The sequence below is a fragment of the Pinus tabuliformis genome, chromosome 4_1, assembly GCF_031772625.1.
Source record: "Pinus tabuliformis cultivar Carrire ecotype Pingquan chromosome 4_1, CPIR1, whole genome shotgun sequence".
NCBI classification, from domain to species: Eukaryota; Viridiplantae; Streptophyta; class Pinopsida; order Pinales; family Pinaceae; genus Pinus; species Pinus tabuliformis.
In genome coordinates, this window is record NC_142303.1 from 860,351,892 (window position 1) to 860,367,930 (window position 16,039).

The 16,039-nt window shown below is 40.2% G+C and overlaps 1 pseudogene; it reads left to right on the plus strand.

Moving 5' to 3' along the window:
* The first annotated feature begins 10,839 nt into the window (after positions 1 to 10,839).
* On the plus strand, positions 10,840 to 11,997 carry LOC149178919 (triosephosphate isomerase, chloroplastic pseudogene; annotated as a pseudogene).
* The last annotated feature ends 4,042 nt before the right edge of the window (positions 11,998 to 16,039 follow it).

Below are 16,039 nucleotides of genomic sequence, written 5' to 3' on the forward strand. Positions count from 1 at the left end.
GCTGATGTTTTCTCTACCTCTTTGACTGGAGCATCCTTATTTTCAGTCTTCTCCTTTGATACAATTGGCTGATTTGATCTTTAATTTGCTGATTGTGTTTTGCTGGTGGTAGGATCAGCTGTCTCCTTTCCCTTTCTCTGCACTATTGGAGAATCGTTCTTTGGCGGTGACACTTCCTTCTTCTTCTAAATTGGATTGATAGGAACTTCTCTATTCCTGAGTGAATATTGTCGCTGCTGGGCTGTCAAATCATTCATGTATCCCCTCTGATACTCATCAGACTCTTCTTCAAGAATTGTTTCATTTGCCAAAATAAAATCTTCGTCTTTTTGTACTGTTGGGCCTTTTGAATACTCTTCATCTTCGGTGATATAAATGGGTAGATCATCAGGTGTAAAGAAATGATTCTCCTCACCAAGTATGTTCTCATCATCATCTGATTCCAGACCATGTACAAAATTTTGCTATAGGGGTGTCTTCACTTGCTGTTGTGCCACTTGGTCTTGTGCTCTTTGTTCTCGTTGATTGATTCTGAATTGTGGCTGTTGCTGACCATGAAAGTTTGGATTTCTAACTTGTGTGTCAGGCTTATCAGCAATTGTGAGCCTATCAAACATCTTCTTGATTTTGCGAAGCAAATGATTGGAGGAAGAAGCTTCCTCTTTTATGGTCACCTTCTTTTTAGCCTTTTCTCTAGCTCTCTTGGCAAGCAGATTTTCCTCAATGATGACTGCAATTTTATGCATGTCCTCCAATGTAGTCGGATCTCTTTCCCTCAATTGATACGCCATGTTAGGATTGAAGCCATCAAGAAATTTGATCAAAGCCAGCCCCATAGGTGGCTTTATATCAGCAGGAATTGCATTGTAAACAGTATTGAATTTGACACAATAATCTTGGACACTCTCACCAAAATTCCTCTTGATGTTCTCATATTCAGAAAGAATTTGAAGAGGGTTTTTCTTTACCTCCCAGTGATCCAAGAACTATCTATGAAGATTTGTCAGTGTAGTGATACTCGCAGCTAGCAAAGCTCTGAACCACTTCCGCACTTCACCTCCAAAAGTTTGCACAAATAATCTCATAGTCACATTTTCGGCATCAATCTCATGAAGGTCAAAGAAATCAGTCATCCTATCCATGTGCTGCTGAGTTGTGATGATTTGAGGAGTGCCATCGAACAATGGGATTTTTCTTTTAGTCAGCGAGCATGGCATCAAAGTTTTGAGGCAACACAAGGGGTGCATATCGGGCAACCATTGCTCTAGGTGGATTTACAACTGGCCTTGGGGATGTAGGAGGAGTCGGAACAATGATAGCAGTTGACGATGTAATTGGTGTATGAGGTGTTAAAGGAGGAGATGAAATACGAGCTGTTTGAGGTGTTGATGGGGTTGATGGGGGAGAAGAGACAAGAGGTCTCTGATCTGATATAGTGGGCTGCACGGGAATGGTGGGAATGAAAGGAGGTTCGGTGGGATTTCCTAAACCAGATGCAATAGCGGATGAACCAAGAGTTGTTGATGTAGATTCTAAGAACTCGAGAATATTTGAAGCCACAATGGAAGTCTGAAGATTCAATATGTAACTGTCAATTGATCTATTTTCCCTTTCAGTTTCAATATCTTTGACAAACTCCGGATTTAGGACAGTAGAACCAACAACACTTTCAGATTTAGTCTCAAACAACGACAGATGAAAACGTTCAACAAATTCAAGATCTTCAGGATATTCAGAAACAATGGGACACGAATGAGATTTGAACACAGGAATCACAGAACTTTCTTGTCGGAGAATTCTTGGGATGAGATTTGGGTTTTCATAGACAGGAGGAGGATCGAGATCAGGATTGGCTCTGGTGTATTGTCTGGAAGCCAGTGTGTTGAATTAATCCCAAAAATCAAATGGACAACATCAAATTGCTCAGCTAATAAAATTCTAAACTCATCATCCAAAGTCTAGAATTGCTTAATGATCCTGGGGTAATTGTTTAGATCAGATGTTCACTTTCATAAACTAGACCCGAGATTCACTGAAGCAGCATTCATCCACTTTCGCTAATGCAAAGCAATAGCATTTTGAAGGCTACCTAGCTAAATTTAGGCTCCGTCTATAGTCTACAAAGCAAAATAATGATAATAAAATTTCTTCCCTAGCGGAGTCGCCACTATGTTAAGGCCTAAATCTACCTCAGGTTGAGAAAGGCAGGATCTAGGGTAACATCAAACCACACTTAACCTGGTAGCTAGCCCTACCAGGTTGAGAGAGGGATCTCTCCTTGTCAATCTCAGGAAAAGATGGCCAATAATGCTTGAGATGACTAATGTGAAGACTGACTTTAGGCTAAGTATGCACACAGAGGAGTTTGATTGAATTTAATTTTGGTTTACTAGCTCAAATCTGAAAGGCAGATTTGGGTCCGGGGAATGGACACAGTCTTGCAAAGATGTCTATAGGGCGAGGTAGGAAAATGGTTTATTAATTAAAATTGAGTGAGATGGAGAGCATTAAGACTGGTGAGGAGTTGGAGAGGTCATGAAAGTCTCAGGGATCCTCTTCAAACAGCTGAAAACACAAATAACTAAACAAACCCTAGGTAGAGCACTGCAATTTCAATGAATTCTACATTTATCCTTGTTTGATTTAGTTAAGACGATAAAAGAGAGATGATGGCATACATAAAACACTTGTAAACTTGAAATTACAGAAGGAAACACAATACCAAATCAAATTTCCACAAGAATCCCATAAAGTGCTGCAAACCCTGGTCTATTCCTTTGCCAAACTGCAGAAGTGAGTGTACAATAATACTCAAAGCATTCACAAGAGTCCAACCTTTACAAATGACTGAAAAACTACTAGATATAGGCATCAAACAACTCATGATAGGCTTCAGGGGTCAAATTCATGAGTTTAGGAGCTGTTTCAACAAGATCTAAACTAAGAACTAAAAACAGGTAGTGGAACAACATGCCTCTAAAACCTAGGAAACTGATTCATTCAGTTGCAAACTAATTTTTCATGATGAATCTACCTCTATGAGTAAAAATTTAGCATAATTACATCATAATCCATCAATTCACATTAAATTACATCATGAGTTTGACTATTAGCAAGAGAAAATTCAAACTGTGAATAAATTAGGCGAAAAAAAGAGTTTTTTGGCCAAAATAAGAAGATTTTATCCTGTGCGCCACGCTAAATTGGAGCTGCTTTTGGAAGCCTTCCTGTGCACCAAATTTTCTCCAAGTGGGCTTGCTGGAAAGGTCTACCTGTCTACTTTCTATAAAAAGTGGAATTTCAGAATTTAGTCTTCATTTTCCCCTCAAAAACTGAGTTCTCCCAACACTGCTTCCTGTGTGTCCAAAAAGGGGCTGAAAGGTCATTTTTTAGGTGTTTTTGACCTTCTTGGAAGCTCAAAACCTGTCAAAATTCCTTGGCCATGTGAAGGAATTCATATTTTCCCATGAGAAATCTAAAAATTCTGAGTTTTCCTCAAAAGGAGGTCTCTAGCAAAAGCGCACGCCAAGTGGCACGACGCATCAGACAGAAAAACTTGTTTTTTAGGCCAAAAATTCAAAATTTACAAAAAGTTTCCAAAATTTCTTGAAATTTGGGCTGAGTGTTCCTCATCAGGTGTTGTGTTGGGCTAAGGAAGCCTCAACCAAGATCTGGAGTCTATCTTGCTCTTTTCTCTTCCTCATGGCTTTCTTCAACTTGGCCTTCAAAATCCTGATTCTCGCTTTGCACACCTTGTTTCTCACCAAGTAGTGGTATTCCATGTGCCTCAACATGTTTTTCTCTTTGTTGGCCTTCTCTAGCATCCTTTCCAAGTGAAAATTTGTCGCCTCAAGCCAAGATTCACGATCAGCTTGAATTTCTTGTTCAATTGTTGTCAACTTGATTTTCCTCCTCTTAGCAGCTTGCCGGTTTGCCTTCATGTTTTTGAACTCCATGATGGTTTGTTGATCCTCTAGTTGTTTATTCCTCTGCTCCAAATAGTTGATTATCCACTTGGCTCTTTCCAGGTTGAGATACAAATGCTGAATGTCATCTCGCTGCTCCTGAGTGATCTCTTTGAGCTTTGAGCTCAAATCAATGTCATCATCCTGAATGAGGATGAAATCTGCCTCTTGACCTCTTGAAGGTCCCTCATCATGCAAGGGCTTCTTACCCTTGCCCTATACCTACTCTGTTGATGGAGGAAACAAGGCCCCTTCCACCCCGGGTGGAGATAGTACTCGTTTTGCTGCTGTAAACAATCTTCTAGTGCCCTTTTGGTATGTGACAAACACTGGCACACTAGAGGTTTGTGTCTCATGAACCTCCTGCTGATGTGAAGGCTCTCCTACCTCATGAAAAACTGATGGGGGAACTTAAGGACCTATGAAGACCTCATGTGAAATGAAATCCTCCCATGAGATATTCATTAAACCAAGCTGATGCAAAACCACAATTTTGATTAGTGCAAAATGATAGATGTTGTTATACCACTGATGAGGAGGCTTCCTTTGCACTAATGTGGTCATTTTCTCAATATTTCGGTAAATGAAATAGGGGAGGTTCATCATCCTCACCCTAGTAAAGTGCATAAAAAATATGATATGATAGGTGTACAGACGAGAAAATCTACCCTCACAGGTGAAATATTTAATTATGAGTTTCATTAAGGTAGCATTTGTGTCCTGTAGGTACTTGAACGGGAAGACTCTACTAACATGTCTCTGAAAACCAGCCTTGATGTAAGGCTCATAATGATCTCTATCTACCAGCTGCCCCTTATTCCACTGCTTACCTACATTTGGAATACCGGTTGCTTGAGCAATAGTCTCAGGTGACAAGGTGAATATCACACCTGCCAAAGTGACTTGGCCATTATGAAGATGGAGCACGAACAGTCTAGCCAGCTCATGGTGTTATTTGACTCTTTCCACCATCTCAAAAAATTGATAACAAGATTGATATTAGAAGCGTGTGGCAGCAAGAGGATAGGCCAATAGCTCGGCAAGTGAAGTAGGCTCCTCTCGGTTATGTTTTCCACTCTTATGAGGCCTCCTTGGTGCATGAATTTCTCTAGAAGAGTCACTGACTATTTCCTCATTTCTGTCATAGGAAGAATCTGACTCCATGTTTGCCAATGTTTGAGTTTTCTTAGATGAGTATGAAGATATTTTATGGTGTCAATAGGTTTTTGCTTCCAAAGATATGAATGTATGAGGGATTGTGGAAGGAATGTGTATGAGGGATTGCTGATAGGTTTTTGGGGAATAGAAGGGTTTAGGGGATGATATTTAGGGTTTGGGATAGCAATTAGGGTTCAGGGATATTGAAATTAGGGATTTAGGGTTAATAGTTTAGGGATATAGGGCATATGGAATGGGTATATATGAATGAAAAGAGAGGGAGAAAATGAAGTGAGGGAGTGAGGGAATCAGTGAATGTGAATGATAAAAGTCGGATTTAGTGGCAAAAATGCAATTTGTAAACCCTATGCAATGTTTTTTTAACAAGCAATGCAAGGACCTAGGGTTTCAATTTTTTCCCATTAAATCACCATAAACACTAAGACAAACTCATTCATTGCCCATGAAGGAGTGTTAACTTACTTGGATAATTGAGGAGTTAGCGATTTTTTGATTTTGGAGGAGGCTGTGAGCAATTTCGGGCCTTGTAGTCTTGTGCACCACACCACCTCACACGTGCGCCGTGCTGTCTCTGTGCACCATGCCCCTTGTAAAATTACACTATGAGCTACTGCCCGGTGCGCCGCGCTTGCTCTGTGCACCACACTCTAACCCAGGTGTGCCACGCCACTGATTTTCACGCTTCAAACATAAAATCGCTCTCTTGGCCTTTAAAAATGGAAATGCGCTTGCTCTCTTCACTTGTAGACACAAATGAACCTCCTTTGATTTGAAAAAACTTTATATAGCCATGGCTTTTAATTTTTCATTCAAGAAGACCCACTTTACTAACGTTTGATTTTCACTTGCTTTAAAAACTCTGTTTTTGGGCAGTTTGCTTTATTTTTGCCTTTGATGGACTGAATGCTTTGATTTTTTGTTTCTTTTGTAGGTGGTGGAGTTGCAGAGGCTTGGAAAGGTGACCAGGGTTGCCTCTGAAATTATTACATATGGGAAAAAATGAAATTACATAAAATTTGTACATGGAACGTAAAAAACTCTATTTTTCCTCAAAACAGGGTTTCGAGGAAAAATCAATCACTTAGCATGTGATTTTTGAAATTATTGTTGTTGGGACTTTATTTGACCTCCTCATGTGCCTGATGACCATTATTAAGCGTTGATGAGACCTTATTGACGAAACCCTAGACCTAATGAGACCTAAAACCCTAAAAATGACTTTTGTAGATTTAAAGACAAAAAATGACTGCAGATGATCTAGATGTATGAAAATGGGCCAGCAGGTAAAGAGCATGAGGGAAAATTTATAATATGCCACTACCATCAGATGATCCATGACCCTAATGGAATGCAGCTAATCGAGTGAGACACCTAACATGCAATGAAATAAGAGGATTTGATCACTGATGGAGGGATGAAGATACCTACACTAATAGAACCTAACAAGTACTTGAAGATGATCTACTATGAGGAGACGGGCATTACAAGATTTGAACCAATGAAGTGGGTGGTCGTTATTGAGTGTGTAGGGTTTCTCAATATGTTGTATGTCCCACATTTTAGCCAAAGCATTACTAACACTATTTGTGTGCACTAGTTTTTGGCGCTGGTCCACGATGGGTGTCTCTCGCTGGGAGGGTCCATCCCAATTGACGACATGCTGATACAAAGAATCACAACACTATCATATCATGGCACGAACCCCGAGATGCTTTTTTGGTGAATTAATAGGAGAAACATCTCGTAGATCAAATGAAAAGTGACTTTGGGTTGGTGAAGAATTTGTAGGGATATGTCATCAGTTCCATATTAGATGAAGATGTGCAGTTTGTTGTACAGATATTGGTAGGAAAAATCATGAGAAAGTGTCGTACTGATGAAGTGCCTGCACTGGTGGTATCCTTGGCTATGCAGTGCAGCAAGAGGGTTCAATTCAATTGGGTGAAGTACCTATGGAAATAATTCTTGGATGATTTCAGGGAAGCGTAGGAGGAAGGAAACACATTCCACTATGCATGGTTGTTATTGTTGATTTTGCTGATAGATTGGAGGATGCCAGAAAATTCCCAGTTCTCCACGATGGATCCAGAGTTATGCGAGGCTACCAAATTTTTCTCGCTTTGGGAAATAAAGGACACTTCCCGTGTCATTGAAAATAAGATGTTCTTGGTAATGTTTGAAATGGATTTGCGAATGGTGATTAACCAGAAGCCATGGTTATCACCCTCTGTTCATGGAATATCGGTGCATTGCTGATTTTAAGGTTGATTTCCACCATGTATACATCCATGCAAGGCATGATTTGATGAAGAAATGGATCGTGTTTCCGTTTCAGGTCACCGAAGATGATTTCATGCAGTTAGTCCTTCAATGGCCGACCGACAGATATTGTAGAAGGTATAACAGGGACTAGTAAAGAAGGCATAGGAGGGACTAGTAAAGAGGTGTAGAGGGAAAAGAAGACGATGACCATCAACCTAGAAAAGAATACCATGCAAGAACCAAAGCACGAGCAAGATGAAGAGCAGCATATAGAATAACTTGATCATGGTACCGAAGACCCCTATGTTAACCGAGAGGATGTCGATTCTCCCTTTATTGTCAAGCGATGGAAAAATTTAAGTATGGGAGGCACACATAAGAAGCATAAATTGAATAAGCCTGCGGGTGTAGAGGCCATGGTCCTCATTGAGGGGGAATTTGATGAAATTTGAGATACTTTTAGGTCAGAGATAAAATATTTCTCGGGGCCACATTGAAGAACAATACTAGTCTATTTTGACGAAGGTCCAGGTGAGCTAGGTTCAAGCGAGCATGGTTCAAGCGAGCTGGTCTCATGCGAGTGAGAAACCAATGACATCGATAAGTTTGCAATCACTACTCACTTCAGAGCTCCACGCTATAACCTTTCCTGATGGATCCTTACACTTGAATGATGTCGCAGAACGGGAGAGTGCCCAACCCCCTAAGAAAATAAGTATTAACCGCTCCCCCTAGCCACATTGCATGAGCTAAACTAGGGTGTAGAATATGAGCTTAAGGTACATGAACAATGAGCTCTCAATGTGACCAAGGATGCGCAGATCACTAGTCAGAAGCTGTGTGATGAAAAGAATAAATCTCTCCAGGATCGTGATGAGGCAGCTGTGAGAAGGGTGCAGCTAGAGTAGGCCATTTCTAGAGTACGCAATGAACTCCCTAAGCTCCAGATTCAGTCTGAGGTCACTTCTGAAGAAAAGGTGCAACAACTTGTAGATGCATTTAGAGAATTAAAGGCATAGGTGGATAAAGTTTTCTTTGATTTGCAATTGAAAATTGCTGAGCTTGAATTGAAGTTGTAGCCTACTATTCCACTAGAGATCCCAGAGCAACGCGAGGCTACCATCAAAATAGATAGAGAAATGCTTGATGCTATAGTTAAGTATTGTAGCCAGTTGTTTGAAGGGACTCTAGAAATATGGGACTCGCTGTAGGAGGATCCATAGGTGAAAAAGATTTAAATCGCCATCCGAGATTAGAAACTGCATTATGATGAGATAAAGGCAATGACGCGCACCTTAGACCCTATGCAATGGTTCACCTAGTTGAAAGAGGGCACATCCTTGCAAGGACATATCGAGGAGCTGAGGAAGAAGATGCAGATTATCATTGCACAACTGTAGTTGTGGGAAGAAGAAGCAGGGTAGCTGTCACAGACTGTGGAAGGCATGCTCAATCTTATGCAACAAACACAACAAACAATTGGCTTAGGAGTAGAAGGGCTAACTAAAGAAAATTTGTTCAAGGAAGTTCGATAGGAAGCAGTACAATGCACAGAGGCACTTCACCCAGTGAAGTCGTCATTCAACAACTTGAAAGAAAAGATCTAGACTGTACTAGTGGTGTGACTCGAGGATGAGTCACACATTTTTGTTGGGGGTCTATTGGGATAGGGTCCGCTAGGTCAAGTTTTGTTAAAATATTGTAAGTATCTGCATTTTGAGGAGTGGAGCACATAATGCGGAGGTCAATAGGAGTGAAGGGGATTTAGGAAGGTCAAAACCCCTTACATTTTAGTATTGTTTTGAGATCTGCCCATTGTTTGTAGACCAAGGTATTGTAATAAAAAAGAGTATATAAAAGGGTGTCTTAGCAAGTCTAAGGGAATCAATAAATGAATAGAATGGGATTTTGATATGTTCCAAGTCTGTATGATCTTTATTTTTTTGGTGAAGGGTAAGACTTCTGCAACTGAGTACGCGAAGACCTTGGTAAGTCCATAGCTGAGTGTGCAGGCCCCTGCAACTGTGTGCGCAAGGTTCAAAAAGTCTGTATAGGGAAGATCTGAAGTAATAAATAATATTTGAATAAATTCCATGTGTATTTTTATAAAGTTGTGTATTTTATATATTTACACACACTTGAATGATAGTTATCTGTATTTTGGAATTTACTGCTTCGCGAAGATCTAGATCCATTATTATATGTGATTTTATTCATGATTAAACGTTTACACGAAGTTTATAGCTTTCTTTAATTGAAAATCACTTAAGAAAATTTCACGAATAATGGTTTGTGAAGGTCAGATCAGACCCGAAACTAAAGCAAAACAAATTAACCCCATGTAACATAGCCTTCTGGATGTAGAAGCCTGGTTCTAGCATCCCCCAATACTTCCTCAGGTGAAACTGCAACCTGCCCTATGTGGGTTGTTACCGAAAGGGCTGGTAGTCTAGGGTTTTGATGGTTACCGCAGCTAAATCTAAACCTATGTCCATGCCCCCTCAAGCCAACAATCAGGGGATTCAAATTATTTCTAAACATTGGTGACCATCACCCAATTAGATGTGCCTTCATCAATGATATATCACTGGACAGTGGTGTTTCGAATGGAGATTGGAATTTGGAAAGTAATGGATGAAGGTAAAGGAGGGTTATCTGACTTGTCAACATGGAAGACAATCCTCTGATCGCCTTGAGGATATATGACACCTAGAGAAGATAGTAGAGATTTTCGTTTTGATGGGAACATCTAGAGGACTTCTAGCATTGACATGGCAACAAGAGATTGTGCCAAGTCATTTACTATGCTATATGTTGATGCAAGAGCATCTGGCTCAGAAATTTCATTGTATTTTAGTAGACATGGGGGGTCTTGTGTTTTCAAGGGAGTTGGTTTCCTAAGAATTAAATTAATGTAATTATTAATGTTTTTGCGTGATTTTAATGAGAGATATTTAGAATAAGAATTAATTAGATATTGTGAGGTATATTGTAAATGTTCTCTAATGTTGGAGAACATGAGAGAATTAGGACAATTGAGAGCTCATAGAGATTGATAGATTTGGAAATTAATTTTAAATCTTGAATTAGGAATTAATTGATGGAGTTGAGAGATTTTAGGATTTTGTTGAGCAGATGGAGGATCTGAAACTAGAATTGGTTTGAGAACCTTTGATATAAAATGTAAGCCTCAAAGGCATGAAAAGGAGGGAAATAGGATGAAGAAAGCAATTTAGATAGGAATAGATAGGGTTGATTGTAGCCTACGGGCATATAGGGAAATAGAGGCCATTGATATTGGAAATCAGGCCTGAGAGAAGAACCTGTGTAAATACTTGTTTACAAATATAGAAATTCGATTTCAAAACTGTGTAGAGTACATATGTGATTAAATTGTAATTACTTAGACATAGAGTGCTTTTGCATAAGATATATGTGTGCAGACATAATCAAGAAGGACAAGCGCCGAGACAGGTCAAACAGTTCCAATGATGGACTGCAATTAAGCTCTGGAAGGATGGGTAGTGCTTAAGTGGACACGGAAGTAAGTTGTTGAGGGAGTCTCTGAGGAAAGGTGTTTTTTTTTAGTAATTCATCTTGGTTTCAACCCTTCACACATTGAAATTGATTCTCATAGACCGTGGAGAAAAGAGATTTTGGCTAGGAAAGACCCACAGGGAAGATAGGTTACATGCTATCTACAAAGCACTTAGACATCATTCATGGAGAGGATCAATGCTATTGGCATTGGCCATTTAGACAGGACACAGATTTGAAGAGGCTGTGAAACTGTTAATGATTCGTTGAGTGGGATATGAGGTGGCATCAATTGCAAGGTTTTATCTGCAAATATGGTGTACAAAGCAGTGATTCTTCTCAAATTTGGAGAAGAAATCGTGTGAGTGGAGTGGAGTGCCGATCAAGGTTTCGGTTACAATGCTAGATGAAAATTAGATGGTATTCAAGCAACTTTTGATGGAGGAAGCAAGAGAAAGGGATGTGCATACTTTGTTTGTATTGACCAAGTGAAGAGCTCTTTAATTGATCATATAGAAATTTCTGCCAAAAATTCCTGGGTTGGAAAGGGTGAGGCTTTCACTAGAGAAATCGGTGTTGAACAACTCTAGGGTATTGGTTGTAAGTGGGTGATTCATGGGCATTTGGAGTATAGACATGTCATTGGCGAGGATAATTAGTTTATTGGATAAAAGTAGGCCTATGCAGTGACGCAGGGTCTCAAAGTGATTGCACGTATAGAGGAAAAGCTAGAAGAACGGGAAGCAAGGAAGACTGTTTGATGTATGTTATGAACAGCTAAAGGCATTGCGATAATATGCCTAGCTAGAATGATGTGGTATTTGCATATGATCCTATCTGGGTTATTGTTATAGGGAAAGTGGCTTCTCCTCAGTAGGCCCAAGAAGTTTATGTAGCAGTCCGTGAACGGCTAAGTAAGAACGTTTATGCCAAAGTTGCATTTCAGTTGTTGAAGGAGGAAAGTGTGAAGGAGATTATAGATCAGGCAGTAGAAGTGTGGGGAAGACTGTGTGAAACAGAGTACAGGGTTCCTGTTCACCAGTTTTGTTCCTAATCCCTAAGTTCTGTTCCTGTTCTAGGAAATCATATCCTATTCTCAACTCCAGCATTCTCATGCATTCAACAAAACTGAAGAGAAATGAGCATATGGGTTTTAAGGAACAAAGCCTTGGTATGCTCTGGTGTTCCCTTGATCACACCCAGGTATTGTAGGGAGCACAAAAACTCTAAATTTGATCCTTCCTTGTCAAATTTGAAGACTGATTTTAAGGGCATTACTATTGAATAAATGGGGATAGGAAGGATTAGAGTCTCGATCTCGAGACTGGGGATGTAGCTTAGTGTTTTTAGGCTATGAATTATGGAGTATTGACCTGGTAAGGTCATCATATGTATAGGTGACTTTGGTAGAAGAAACATTTCGATGTAATAGTCCTTTAGGGATCTTGGGTATGACCTCAACCTTAGGTTGAGGGATTTATAAGGTACCATTGGATGATGATAGAGGCTTGGTAGAAACTTTGGGTTGGGACTCAGTGGAAGACTTAGTAGGTGGCTTGTCATACTGACACAGTCAATTATGGAGGTTAAATTGTTCGTTGTTTACCTTGTCATAATTAATCATGAGAATATAATAATCATAGTGACTAGATGGATGAGCTGGTTGAGTATCCTGGCCTTGCGAAGGTTGGGCACCTATATACCCTTGGTGAGGAAAGGGTTGCTAAGCACAATGGGTTGAGATGAAGTAGGAGGGGGAGGAGGAGCGAAAGGTTGCGATCCTCGAGAAGCTTCTTGAGCTTCCCATGCTTGGTGCATATGAGGTAACATGGAACACTCGTGAGTCTAATGACAATAGACTCCACAACAAGCACAAGGATTTTTCATACGAAGACCCTTATTTTGCTTAGGTTCACCACCCTGTTCCTGGGTTGCGGGGTTAGGTGGAGGACCATAAGGGGCATTGGGTGGAGCACCCTGGTTGCCTTGATAACCTTGTTGCTGCTGGTTCCTATTTCCCTTCCACTTATTCCTTTTCTTGGAATTTAGGGGATTAGGACCACTCTGTTGTGTGTAAAATAATCCTTTTGGAGGAGGTGGTTGCTGTGACGGAGGGTGAGCAGGCATGGGGGACTGGGGCGCTAGTGTCGAAGGGGTTGGAGCACTAGGCTATGCGTATGGATAATATGGAGATGGGGCAAAGTTGATATAAGAAGGTGGTGCAATAGTTGGCCCAGACATCGATTGATGTGAACGGGGATATGCATATGGTGTGCTAGGACCTAGATAAAGAGTGCCCTGATAAGGATGGGGGAGGGATAATTGTACATGGGACTGGTCCCTCCCTGAGGTTTACCATAAATCATTTGAGGAGGAACATATTGTTGGGGGTGTGAAAGAGTTCCAACAATGCCATCTGCGACATGGGATGCCCCCGATGCATTAGCAGCACTAGGTCGAGGTAGATCGGGGATGATAGTGTAAACGTAACTTAGCTGGGTGTAAATTAGGTCAAATTTAAGAGCTATCTTGAGATATTCTTCCTCATATTGAGGAAAGTGAGAAGTGACATCTTTCGCAATGGGGACCAAAAAATATCTAAGAAACTAATCCATATAGATTTGGTCTTTAAAGTCACAAGCTCGACAGATGCTCCTCCTTTATGCCATTCCTGAACATGGTCAGAAAGGCGAGTGGTAGAAGTTTGAGAGAATGAAGTCAAAAGTTTAGTACCTATATCATAACGGAGAGGTAACTGGAAATATGAAAGAAAGGCTATGGAAAGAGTCGCTAAAGTGGAATGGGTTTCCCTAGGCTGGTCTACATACCACTTCGCAGCAGCTCCAATGAGCGTGCATTGGAACAACCGAAGATGAAAGGAGTCATTGGTAATAGAATTAGATGAACACCACATATGAAAGGAGCGAGCATGATTGGTTAGGTCATCTTCAAGATTACCCTCAAACTTTGTGATGTATGAAGGGAGTTTTCTAAGCATTGTTGGCCATGTGGGATTGTGGAGAAGGGGATCATTGATAAGATAATTAAAATATGGGAGAATTATACTAGTGCAAATGGAAGTAAAGGATTCAGAGTGACCACACCGGTTGAGGTTCCGCTAGTGGGGGTGCCATGGTTGGCACCTGGGTTACCGTCCTAGGTTCCTGCACCTGCATTGGTGCCTGACTTGAGATGAATCAACAGAATCAAAATCAGAATCAGAATCATGATTCAATGGACGACTGGGAGGATGAACTCGCCCACGACAGGGAGAAGTGATATGTCCTAATGGGAGCTGAGGGTGAATCCCTCAAATTTGACGTGAAAAATTCCTTGGAGGCATTATGATGTCTAGACAAAGTGATAATGATAGGAAGAAAAGAGAAACAAATAGCAAGAAAACATATAGTGCAGTGGTGCCAAGTGTAAACTAACTATTTTAATGATGTTACTCTAATGCAAGCAAACACGTCCTATCAAATAAAAAAGACATCTAGCCTATAGGTGATCTAAATCCTCAAACAAACCTAAATCTATTTTTCAGATGGCCTTCCAAAGAACTTCTTACTTGACAGAATCTCATCCTCGAAAGAAGAGCTCTCCAGAGAAAGGTGGGGTAGAGGACCAACTACTTGCCATAACCAATCCTCTAAGGTGTTTTCCTAATATTGGTCACTATGGCTACCTTCATCCCATAGGGGTGGTTGAGTCTTGAGATTTTTGGTAGTCAACCACCACATGGAATTCCCTACCATGGTTGGGTAGCCTCGAGGAGCAATTCTCGCACGATGACCTAGCCTAATACCCTCTGAATCGGGTTTCTGATGCACTTTGGCTTTGACCGTGGGATGGTGAAGGATTTTAAGCTCCCTAATATGACAAATTCTATGTCTCAATGAAAAAGTGACCAGTGGGTGTTATTGGAAGCCTATCCCATTGACCCTACAACTACACTACAAAGATTGTTTGACCCTGATTCCCAAGTGAGATTAATCTATGTGTGTTGATCAATTAAGGTGTAGTGTTTAATTTCTTAACTTAGTGGTGTTAATAAAACTCTTATTCGCTTAAGGTGTGAGTGTGTGAAAAAGATGTGTCAAGTGGATGAGTTAATTATGCATGTTTCATGATGCCATACATTGTTGAAATACTGTAAATGAATTTGAAATGAAATACAATCAAATAGTCAATCAAGCATACATAACCCCACCCACAAGGGATACTAAGAAGATAAGTAAGAGATGGAAAACATGCTACTCAAAGACACATGAAGGGGAAAAAAAGATTTGCTGTCAAGGGGATGGGATCCAAAAGCCCTAAGCTACTAAAAATGGTGTAGATAAACAACAAAAATCAGAAGTGAAAATTGTTGTAAAGGGGATCCTAAGGGGGAAAAGGAAAACCCAAAATATAAAGTGATAAAAGGTAAAATAAACCTATCCAATGGATCTAAAAATAATGGATCAAATCTAAGAAATAGAGGCTAAAAGTGCTGAAAACCCTAGACTCCTCACTCAATAAATGTCTTCCTAATAATGTAGAGGAGTACTCTAAACCCTAGGGGGTTATTTCCTTCCTCAAAGAGACAAAGCAAGTGTATCTAGGCTGAAAGGAGTCTGATTAACACAATTGAAAAATTCAAACTAGTCTGCAAACAACACCTTTGGGCAAACTGTAGAAAAAATGACTTTTTTTAGAAAATCTAGGGAGCGCAGGTACTGAACTATTTTATGAGTTAGCACAGTTTTTGGGGCTAAAAGTGCGCTTTGGAGCACACTAAAGAGGAAAAAAAGTGTGCTCTATTCCTGTTTGTCTCTGTCGGAACATTTCATATAGATGTTGTCATCTCCTACTCAGATGGTACCTGTGACCTGCGGAAAAGACTAGAAACCCTTAAGAATCTGAAAATTTCACAAAATAAGGTTTAAAAATGGAAATAAAATTGAGAAGCGTAAAAAATCACTGAAGAAACCTTGAAATTTATGAAACTTGAGTCACCCGAGAATGTGATTATTAAACCAGTAGAGTCACCATTTGTTGGATGACAAATGTAACTAAAAACCCAATGGATTCGCCATTTGTTAGTGTGAAAATTC